Source organism: Muntiacus reevesi, chromosome X (assembly GCF_963930625.1).
Source record: "Muntiacus reevesi chromosome X, mMunRee1.1, whole genome shotgun sequence".
Classification (NCBI taxonomy): Eukaryota; Metazoa; Chordata; class Mammalia; order Artiodactyla; family Cervidae; genus Muntiacus; species Muntiacus reevesi.
The window spans coordinates 45,841,871-45,853,986 of NC_089271.1; the positions used below are offsets into that span (position 1 = coordinate 45,841,871).

The window sequence follows — 12,116 nt, forward strand, 5'->3', positions numbered from 1 at the left end:
AGCCACAGGGTGGGGCATTGGCTTCCTGATTGGCAGGCGTGTGGTCCAATCGCCACGGTGAGAAGGCGTTTCCTGACTCGCCCACTGTTTCCCTTGGTGCGTTTCTCTTTAAATGCAAATAAGCGCGGGCGTGGTGTTGGCAGGGGGCGGAGAGGCTCCAGAACCCCTAGCTGGGACTCCTCAGTCCCCCACCCCCTCACGCCGGGCGGGTAGCTGCTTGGCGACGCCGTAAACTCCAGGGGCTGGTCCCGTCAGTACGGAACTCTCTGGAGCCCGGTTTCGCTTTTGCATGCGCTTTTATTTCCGTGGCTGCGGTGCAATCGGGCTGCGGCGAGCTGGCCGCCACCGGTAGTTTATTCCAGAGCGAGAGGCCAGCTGGGAGAGGCGGGGCGGAGAGGTTGAGGTTCCTGGGGGACTACAACGCACCCCCTGCACTTTGCCGGCCCCATCCTTAGGCGTAGAATCAGGGCCCCGGGCGCCTGCTCCGGAGCCGCTCAGAGGTAACCCACCTGCCAGGAAAGTCAATTGCAGCTCCAGCGTCCCAGCTTCCTCCGCCTTTTCGGCACACTGGAGCCTTAACAGACCATAGAGTCCAGCTTCTACCAGTTACTGAGAAGTCTGTTGCTGCCCAGAGAAGAGAAAATGCTTCCCCAAGGTCACCTATCCTGCTAGTAACTGGGGCAGATTTGGAATTGAGGACCCGGGCTCCCAGTCCAGGGCTGCTTTCATTTTTCTTTTTCGTAGAGACCTGTTTCCGTGATTGACTCTCACCCTAATTTCCCACTTTTTATGGAACTTGAGGGGATCCCCAAAGTCTCTAGTGGCCTTCTCAGCCCTTTGATGTTGAGCTAGGCTTTGTGCAGTTCCCTATCCCTGAGAAACCTGGGTACTGAGAGAAAAATCTTGTCTGGGCTACTGGAGGTCAAAGTTGAAGGTGGAATGAGGAAGCCTGTACCAGCCTTGCTGTTGATGTGTCTGGGATGTGGTAGGGGGCCAGCTTGAACTTGGCTCTCTAGCCTGAGGGCATTAAATGGCACTAGTGGCTGTCAGGGCCTGGTGAGCTGAGGCAACAAAGACTCCAGTTCTACCACTAGCTCAGGAGTATCCAGAAGGCCCAGCCCTAAAACTCTGTGAATGTCTAAAAAGCAGGGGAGGGGGGCCAGGAGGGGTGGAAGTGGTACAGTTGAGGAGGGGGGAGGGATTAAAGAACAATGCCTGCCATTTTTTGCATTGCAGGAGGAGTGCTGTCTGTTGCTCTATTGGGTTCTATCTGCCTTGAAAAGATCCAGCTGCTAAACTGGTAAGAGGAGGACTACTGCCCCCTGCGTGTGTGGACCAAAGGAAGTTACACGGTTGCTAGGACTGGGATCTGCTCCAGGTCTGCCTCAGACTTGCTGTATGACCTTAGCCAGTCCGTTTTCTTCTGTGGGCCAGACCATCACACCATCTCCACAAGGAGGGTGTAAAACTGATCAAGCATATAGAGTCTTCCAACTCTGACAGTTCAACTCAATTCTTTTTATAATATTACATGACTTTCCGTGACATTCTATACTTTGTCAACAAACATCAGTATTTGAACATCATACCTCCTCTCCTTGTCTTAGGTCCAAATAAATGTCAGAGAGAAGGGGGCTACGGCTGGCTCATTGTGCAACTTTGTTGGGCAAGTGCTTTCCTCTCCCTAGCCTCAGTTTCCCCATTTAGATGGCTGGACTGTAATGTTTCCCTGGAGCTGTGATTTCCTGCTTTGTAAAGCCCTGATTCTCATTTATTGGACCTGATTTGGTGGTGTCTTTTTTCCCAGTATCTCCTTCATAAACTTCTTCACTGCCTCATGCCTTTGGTTGCCTGCCACCTGTTCCCATTTCACCCAGAACCTTGATTCTCTAGAGTAGACCAAAGATTACAATTTGGAGGAGACAGTTTCTAAATCTGGAGTCCAGGGAAACACAGGGCCAGGATAGTCTCAGCTGTGGGAGCAGGAAGATGAGATGTACAGAGTAGTGAAGTGGTGGGCTTGAAATAACACTGAGGTGAGGGGCACTGATGCACTGCTCCTGTCACAGGAGCTAGTCCTCAATATCCTCTACCCAGCTACCAACAATATTCCACACCAGTCAGATTTGGGACTGATAAGTATTTGACATTGGGCTGGGCCCAAAAGAAATAGGGATTGCAGAAAATGAAAGTAATTTTTGACATGATAAAGAGGTCCCAGATGGGTGCACTTCTTCTTGGTGCTGATATTTCTAAGTCTCAGGTGAAGATTGTATATATGCATGTTAAGGTAGAAGGGATGTTGTGGGGGATGACACAGTTTCTTGTTTGTATGGCCCACTCCTCCCCAGGAACAATGTATGGCAAGACCAAGTGTGGGCACAAACTTATACCTCAAACTGCTTTCTCGAAGAGAGTGCCCTCCAGGCCCCCATTATACATGCTGACTGACTCACAATCAACTTGTTTGGTCACTACAGGGGCTGGTGGTGGAGAGCAAGAATATGTCCTTAAGTTTCTTCACCTATAAAGTGGAGATAATCTCTTTGCTGCTCAGTACCTTGTTCCTGTGTTGGAAAACCCATGAGAACAGATGTGCAGGTTGTTTAGAGGAAACTCTATAAACATAGACTGAGTCACCTGACTACAGTGCTCATTTCTTTCTTCCCCAAATGTTCCATGGGCACCTCCTCTATGGCAGACCTGGTGATAAGCATTGGGAGAAGTGGATACAGTGATAACATTCTGGGAGAAGGGGGAAATTGGGGATGGAGTTCTGAGAGGAGCTGAAAGGTAGCCTAGAGGTCTAGCAAAGGTGATCTGGAGCACTGCAGATGAAAAGATTCCTTCTCTCCATGGGGCAGGGGGGCATCAAAGTTTCGTGGAGGATGGCCTTGATGGTTATGTCAAGTTAAACAAGTTAGAAAAGTAGGTGTGGGGAAATTAGCAAGATGGTGCCAGTCAGGCTCTCTCACCCCATGCTCTCATGCCCTCTTGCCCCATGTTCTGTAAACAATGACTTTGCACGGTTATGTAACAGCTGAGATCACTTATAACACTGCACATGTGCATCACAAGGTACTCTTTTGGTCACGGCTACTTTGTGCAGTACTCCTGTATGAGCTTCACCATGAAAGCCCTAGCTGCTACTTCTTTGGGGTTACACTGGAGTAGCATCATGGTTATGTTATATGAGGTTATGTTATGGCTCTGTTATAGCTATGCTATGGTTATGTTGTGGCTGCTGCCATGGCTGCTGCATCAGCTAGGAGAAAGACTGTGTTATGGCTGCCATGCCAGCCAGGAAAGAATAAAAGAAAGTGAAGTTGCTCAGTCGTGTCTGACTCTTTGCGACCCCATGGACTGTAGCCTACCAGGTTCCTCCGTCAAAGGGATTTTCCAGGCAAGAATACTGGAGTGGGTTGCCATTTCCTTCTCCAGGAGATCTTCCCGACCGAGGAATTGAACCCAGGTCATCAGGGAAATCAGGAAAGAATAAATGTGTCTGCAATTCCTACTGTTCCTTGAGTCTCTTTTCAGCCTTTTAGCTCGTGCCTTGCTTACCCTGGGTTCAGTGAACAGTACACACAGTGTGAACACCGAGACAATTGGAGCCATGAGCAGGATTGGCTCATGGGTGATTTCCAGGATAATTCATGCTGATGAATATTCTTAAGTACCTCTGCCTCCAGTTTCCTTATCCCACAGTGAGCCACAGCTTACCCCTGCCTCAGCTGGAGACTCTCCAAAACACACAGGTAAGTCTGGTCCAGGCTCCTATGACGTCACTGATTTTGCCCTGGGTCCTGGTGAGCACTAGACCTTGTGTGCACTCTCCAAGAGTGGAATCTGTATTTCCCCCAGCTCTGTGGAGCTCCTGCACTCAACCTCTCCTGGCCTTCAAAGCCAGATGCTCTAGGGGCCCCTCCCCCCAATGCCAAACCCCCAGGGTGGGGAGCCTGATATGGGTCTCTGAACTCTCACTCCTGTGGGAGAACTTCTGTGATACAATTGTTATCTAGTTTGTGGGCTGCCCACCTGGGGAATTAATTATATCACAAGTGTGCCCCTCTTTCTGTCTCATTGGGTTTCTTCTTTATGTCCTTGGATGTAGAATGTCTTTTCTTTGTAGGTTCCAGTCTTTTTTATAGATGGTTGTTCAGCAGTTAGTTGTGATTTTGGTGTGCTCATTAGAGGTCATGAACTTAGGGTCCTTTTCCACCATCTTATCTCTCCCACCCAGAGATTCTTTTTAACTGAGCACAGACACACCAAGTTTCCCAGAGAAGGGGGTCTCTTTCATATTTATACCCTCTCTGCCCAAAAGAGAGTTTAGCACAGACTTAGTGCTAATCATGTGTTTGCTGAACATAGTCAAACAAGGCATCTTCAGGTCTAATATTGAGCTTAATTGCCAACACCCATCATTGAGATGTGATGTTGTCACTCTCATCTGCACCAGACCATGTGTTTGGTGCCACATCTATTGTGATAAACTAGACACAGTTTATAGCCTCAGGGCGGCCAGTGTAGTGGAGGAGGCACACAGCCAATCTGACTAATGCCCTGCAGTATCTGACTTGGGCAAGGCACTTGATGAGGTTGCCATCTGCTAAACTGAAGAATATAGGAATAGGATTAGAGGATGTAATGATTCTGTTTAGGACTGTCTGAGTTTGACTTGTTTTAAAGTTCCCCTTCTGGGAACTTTGCACTTGCTATTCAGAGTGCCCCTAATGTTTGTCCTCTGAATACTGACATAGTTTGTGCCTCATTTTATTCAGATATCTTTCAAGTGTCACCTTATTAGTGAAACTTTCTCTGGATACTTGAAATATAAAATAGAAAATTCCCATTCCGATCTCCTTCATTCTCCAATCCTTTAATTGTCCTTTTATTCCTACCCATAGAATTTATTACTTCCTGGTATATTATTTTTATTGTCTTTTTAAAATTATTTATTTTTAATTGGGGGATCATTACTTTACAATATTTTGTTGACTTCTGCCATATATCAACATGAATCAGCCATAAGTATATGTATGGCCCTTCCCTCTTGAACCTCCCTCCCACCTCCCACCCCATCCCACCCCTCTAAGTTATTGTCTATTTCTCATCATGCTAATGCTCCATGAGGGCTGACAGACAAGTAACAAAATACATAAGTAAAGTATATTGTATGTCAGATGGCAATAAATGACATGAAGCAAAATAGAGCAGGAAAGGGGTACAAGGAGTATTGGTGGGAGAATACTGCTTTAAATAGGGCAGTTGAGGTAGCACTTATTGAAAAGGTGAAAGTCAAGCAAAGATCCGAGGGAACTGAGGGAGCAAACTATGAGAATATGTGGAAGAGAAACAGTCCAGGCAGAAGGAACAACAACTAAAAAGATCCTAAGGTAGGAACAACAAGGAAGCCAGTAGAGTTAGAGCAGAGTGAGTGTGGGGAAAAGTGATAGAAGAGGGAGTCAGAGAGGACATGGGAGGCAGATGGCATATGACTTTGTACATTATTTAAAGACTAAACTTTGCAGATTTTGAGCTGAGAAGTTGACATGGTCTTAGTAAAATGGCTAGGGAGTTGTAGCATCAAGGAAGGAAGCAGTGAGACCAAATGGAGGCCCCTACAAGGATCCAGTTGAGAGGTAATGGTGGCTCAGACCAGGGGAGAAGCAGTAGACATGCTGAGAAGTAATTGAGTTCTAGATGCATTTGGAAAATAGAACTGGCCAGATTTGATGATGAAGGGTGTGAGAGAAGAGTAAGGAATAAGAGCTTACAAAACTGTGAGAGGGAGAGACTGGCAAAATGAGACCAGAGCCAGGAGATCTGACTCTCCCAGAAACCATATAAAAGATGGTATTACCAACAATGTATTTGTCAGATGCTGCCCAGAGGCACAGGAAGATAAAAGTAGAAAGGATGCCGTTGGATATGGATCTGAGTAGTCACTGGTGATGTGGGCAAGGCCAGTTTGGAGCAGGGGTAAGGGTGGATGCCAGACTGCAATGGAATGTCAAGAGTTTGGTCTGAAAGTAAAGGGAGACTGTATGCAGTTTCCTTGCTCTAGAAGTGTGACTGCAAAGAGTAGCTAAAGGGGTCCCTGAGCTTCAGGTTTGTTTTTATAAGATGAAAGAGTATGAGCTTGCTTACAAGTTGAGGAGGAAAAACCAATCAAGGTGAGGATATAGGAAACAGGATAATTGATTAATGTGAGGCCCTGGATGGGGTTGGGGATGGGATCCAGAGCCCCTGGAGGTGCACTTGGCTTGGAAGGAAGACTAAGACAAGAGGGAAGGATGTGTAGATGCAATAGAATGTGTTGTTATGGAAAGTTGATGATACCACATCTGTGACCTCTACCTGCTCTGGTAAGTGGGAGGCAAAGTCCCTCAAGTGAGAGGTAGTTGGGGAGATGCAAGGAAACCTGCTATTATTGGACAAAGTTTGAAGTAGTTACTGCAGAGAATGTGCAAGTAGATAAAGGCCTTTTAAAATTTCTTCTATAGTGTACATCAAACCAGGCTTAGAAGAAGACAATGGCTTGATCCAAAGTTTGTGTGTTACTAGGTGAGAGATTGAAATTATTGAATGAACACAGGGTAAAATATAGTCAAGGAAGGAAGTGAAGACAGGGGAGAGGAGCAAATAGAGAGAAGGTAGGGGATAATATGGTGTCTAAAACACAGAAACTTCCTAAGTGAACAATGCAAAGAAATAGAGGAAAACAATAGAAAGGAAAAGACTAGAAATCTCTTCAAGAAAACTAGATACCAAAGGAACATTTCATGCAAAGATGAAATCAATAAAAGAAATGGTATGGACATAACAGAAGCAGAAGATATTAAGAAGAGGTGGGAAGAATACACAGAAGAACTATACAAAAAAGATCTTAATGACCCAGATAATCACAGTGATGTTATTATTACTGTTTCCTCTACCAGGCCAAATTACAGGGAGGGAACACTGACATACCCATCAGCAAAAAATGGATTAGAGATTTACTGAGTATAGCTTTGCCCACCAGAGAAAGACCCAGTTTTCCCCACAGCCAGTCCCTCCTAGCCTCTTATCATCATTCATCAGAGGGCAGACAGAATGAAAACCATAATCACAGAAAACTAACCAAACAGATCACATGGATCACAGCCTTGTTTAACTCAGTGAAACAATGAGTCATGCCATGTGAAAGTGAAGTCGCTCAGTTGTGTCCAACTCTTTGTGACCCCATGGACTGTAGCCTACCAGGATTCTCAGTCCATGGAATTTTCCAGGCAAGAGTACTCGAGTGGGTTGCCATTTCCTTCTCCAGGGGATCTTCCCAACCCAGGGATTGAACCCGGGTTCCCACATTGCAAGCAGACACTTTACCATCTGAGCCATCACGGAAGCCATGCCGTGTAGGGTCACCCAAAATGGATGGGTCATGGTGGAGAGTTCTGAGAAACATGGTTCCCTGGAGGAAGGAATAGCAAACCACTTCAGCATTCTTGCCTTGAGAAACCCATGAACAGCATGAAAATGTAAAAAGATGTGAGCAAAAGCACAGAAGTGGGGAAAATCAGGGTAATTGGGGTAACCAATTGAGTCTGGTTTGAATTCAGGATGTGTCAACAAGAGCTAGGCAGGGGACTAGACTGGAAAGGGCCCTGAAAATCCTGGGTCTTTTGATGTTGAAGATTTTGGTCCTTAGAATGGGGCATGCATACTCATGGGAATGACTTACTGAATGTATAGAGAACATATTTCCTGATTTCCCAGGGCAAATCTGGAATAATTACATTTTTTATTAAAATAAAATTGACATAGAAAATTGTATTAATTCCAAGTATATAGCATAATGATTTGATATTTGTGTATATTGTGAAATAATCAACACAAGTCTAGTTAACATCTGTCATCATACATAGTTACAATTTTTTTCTTGTGATGAGAAAGTTTTAGATCTACTCTCTTACAACTTTCAGACAGCCAATACAGTACTGAGCATATTCACCATGTTGTATATCTCAATGAATTATTTATTTTATAACTGGAAGTTTGTACTTTTTGACATCCTTCACTCATTTTGTCCACTTCCAATCCCTGCCTCTGGCAACCACCAATCTCTTCTCTGTGCCTATAAGCTCATCTAAAAAAATAATAGATTTCATATATAAGTGAAATCATATATAAGTGAAATCATATACTATTTGTCTTTCTCTGTCTGACTTGTTCACTTCGCATAATGCCCTCCAGGTCCATCCATGTTGTTGTAAATGAAAAAATTTCACTATTTTCTATGTCAAAATAATATGCCAGTGTGTGCATGTGTGTGTATCACATTTTCTTTACCCATTCATTCACTGATGAACACTTCGGTTGCTTACATATCTTGGCTAATTGTAAATAATGCTGCAGTGAACATGAGTTTGCACATATATAGTATCTTTGTTTTCTTTGGATAAATACACATAAGCAGGATTGCTGGATCATATGGTAGTTCTATTTTTAATTTTGAGGCACCTCCATACTGTTTTACAAAGTAGCTTTTACATTTACATTCCCAACTGTTCACAAGGGTTCCATTTTTTCCACATCCTTGCCAGCACTTGTTATTTCTTATCTTTTTGATAATAGCCTTTTAAACAGGGCTGAGGTCATATCTCACTGTGGTTTTAATTTGCATTTCCCTGATGATTAGTGATATTGGACACTTTTTCATGTACTTGTTGGACATCTGTATCTTCTTCAAAACAAAGGTTGATTCAGGTACTCTACCCATTTTTTAAATCAGGCTATTTGTTTCTTTTGATGTTGAGTTGTATGGGTTCTCTTTATATTTTATATTAACTCCTTATAGGATATATTGTTTGCAAGTATCTCCTCCCATTTGTTAAGTTACTTTTTCATTTTGTTGATAGTTTTCTTTGCTGTGCAGAAGTTTTTCAGTTTGGTGTAATCCCACCTGTTTACTTTTGCTTTTTTTGCCCTTGCTTTTATTGTCAAATCCAAAACTAAGACTGATGTCAAGGAGCTTATCACCTGTGATTTCTTTTAGGAGTTTTATGGATTCAGGTCTTATGTTCAAGGCTTTAATCCATTGTGAGTTAATTTTTTGTATAGTATAAAATAGTGGTCCAGTTTAATTTTTTGTTGCATGTGTCTATCCAGTTTTCCCAACACCATCTGTTAAAGAGAGACTGTTCTTTCCTCATTGTATATCTTGGGTGTTTTGTCATAAATTAATTGACCATATATGCTTGGGATTTTTCTGGCAGCATTAATTTATGCACTACCTTATGGGCCCAGAGCATTTGACTGCTTATAAAACATTTGCACATTTATCATTTCATTTACTTCTAGAATAACTCTGAGGTAGGCAGAACAATTTTTCTACAGATGTGGAAACTAAGCCCCAGAGAAGGGAAGAAATATGCCAAAGGTCATACAGTAAGTCAATGATAGAGCCAGAACTAGAACCCATGAGGTTTCTTGTTGCCCAAGACAGGGATTTTCATATGATACCATGTTCTGCCTCATTTATGAGTAGGAGCATTGGGAAAGAGGGGGTCAAGCCCTGATTTCATATCATAGGCCTGGGCAGTGTGTGTACAGGGCTCTCTCTTACTGAGAATGGTGGCAAACCCTTAGCTGTCAGAGGCCTCAGCCCTGGCGCTCATGATAGAGTTGGCACTCAGGAGTGATGCAGCAAAGGCAGGGAAACGTGGCTGAGCCTTTGGAGGAACAGAGCTCTTCTCACTTCTCTATTTTTGCTGGTATTTTCCAAACCCTAAAGGGGCTTCATTGTTCTAGCCACAGGGAGACCCTGTTCTTCCATGTACAAGCCATCTTCTTATTTTTTAAGACATCTTCTTGATGGGATGCAAGATGAACAACCATCTGTTTCATGCTGGTACCATCTGAGCTAGTCACAGATGACATTAGCTTCCAGACACTAGTCTACTTGCTAGCTCCTACTTTGCCAGTCTACTGCCAGCACAAGATGCCTCCTCCCAGTAGAAAGGTGGAGCATGGACTGATGGCAGTATCTGCTCAAGTGACCCCTCTAGTGCCTTCAGCTGCAGTATCTTCACCTCCTTGACCCTCACAACACCATCTTCCTTCCATTTTACCACCTGTTACTAAGCTTCACCTAGAAATGCAGAACCTCCATTCTAGCCATATTGCGTGCTTGCAGATGTGACATTCCTAGAACATTATGGCTTGACCCCAGAGAATCTCCCATTCTTTCATGCAAAAAAAAATTCATTCAGATCTACTCTGTGGCAGAAACTGCAAGGACCTGAGAGAAGCAGAAGAGATTAAGACAAGGTGTCAAGAATACACACAAAAAATTCTACAAGAAAGTTCTTAATGACTGGGATAACCATGATGGTGTGGTCACTCACCTAGAGCCAGACATTCTTGAGTGTGAAGTCAAGTGGGCCTTAGGAAGCATCACTACAAACAAAGCTACTGGAGGTGATTGAATTCCAACTAAGCTATTTCAAATCCTAAAAGATGATGCTGTTAAAGTCCTGCACTCAATATGCCAGAAAATTTGGAAAACTCAGCAGTGGCCACAGCACTGGAAAGGTCAGTTTACATTCCAGTCCAAAGAAGGGCAATGCCAAAGAATTTTCAAACTACATTTATTGCTTACTAGCAACTATAGTTACTTACTAGTAACTATAGTTACTAGCAACTAAACAACAACAAATTCTATGGCTGACTCTGTGTTTTCAGTTCAGTTCAGTTGCTCAGTCATGTCTGACTCTTTGCAACCCCATGGACTGCAGAACGCAATGATTCCCTGTCCCTCACCATCTCCTAGAGCTTGCTCAAACTCATGTCCTTTGAGCCAGTAATGCATCCAATCATCTCATCCTCTGTCACCCCCGTCTCCTCCTGCCTTCAATCTTTTCCATCATCAGGGTCTTTTCCAATGAGTTGGCTCTTTGCATCAGGTGGCCAAAGTATTGGAGTTTCAACTTCAGCATCAGTCCTTCCAATGAATATTCAGGGTTGATTTCCTTCAGAATTGGCTGGTTTGATCTCCTTGCAATCCAAGGGACTCTCAAGAGTCTTCTCCAACACTACAGTTCAAAAGCACCAATTCTTCAGTGCTCAGCCTCCCCTATGGTCCAACTTTCACATCCACACATGACTACTGGAAAAACCATAGCTTTGACTATATGGACCTTTGCCAGAAAAGTGACACCTCTGCTTTTTAATACACTGTCTAGGTTTGTCATAGCTTTTCTTCCAAGGAGCAAGCATCTTTTCATTTCATGGCTGTGGTCACCATCTGCAGTGATTTTGGAGCCCAAGAAAATAAAGTCTGTCACTGTTTCCATTGTTTCCCCATCTATTTGCCATGAAGTGATGGTGCTGGATGCCAGAATCTTAGTTTTTTGAATATTGAGTTTTAAGCCAGTTTTTCACTCTCCTCTTTCACTTTCATCAAGAGGCTCTTTAGTTCCTCCTCACTTTCTGCCATAAGGGTGGTGTTATCTGCATATTTGAGGTTATTGATATTTCTCCTGGCAATCTTTATTCCAGCTTGTGCTTCATCCAGCCCAGCATTTCATATGATGTACTCTGCATATAAGTTAAATAAGCAGGGTGAGAACATACAACCTTGATGCATTCCTTTCCCAATTTTGAACCAGCCCATTGTTTCATGTGTGGTTCTAAGTATTGCTTACTGACCTGCATACAGGTTTCTCAGGAGGCAGGTAAGGTGGTCTGGTATTCCCATCATTAAGAATTGTCCATAGTTTGTTGGGATCCACACACTCAAAGACTTCAGTATAGTCAATGAAGCAGAATTTTATGTTTTTCTGAAATTCCCTTGCTTTTTTTTATGATCCAACTGATGTTGGCAATTTGGTCTCTGGTTTCTCTGCCTTTTCTAAATCCAGCTTATACATCTGGAAGTTCTTGGTTCATGTATTGTTGAAACCTAGCTTGCAGGATTTTGAACATGACTTTTCTAGCATTTGAAATGAGTGCAATTATGCCAATGTTTGAACATTCTTTGGCATTGTCCTTCTTTGGATTGGAAAAGGACTTATGCCAGCATGCTGCGGCTCTGAGGACTATTGTAGTCAGTGTCCCTGACTTCTCAGCAG

General features: G+C 43.6%; 1 long non-coding RNA gene across 1 annotated transcript in view; it reads left to right on the plus strand.

The window, feature by feature from the left end:
* The first annotated feature begins 239 nt into the window (after positions 1-239).
* LOC136153984 (uncharacterized) overlaps positions 240-12,116 on the plus strand; it is a 57,611-nt gene continuing 45,734 nt past the window's right edge. The window contains exons 1-2 of the long non-coding RNA XR_010660466.1: positions 240-500; positions 1,237-1,300. This is a non-coding gene — a long non-coding RNA (uncharacterized lncRNA). The remainder of the gene's footprint in view (positions 501-1,236; positions 1,301-12,116) is intronic.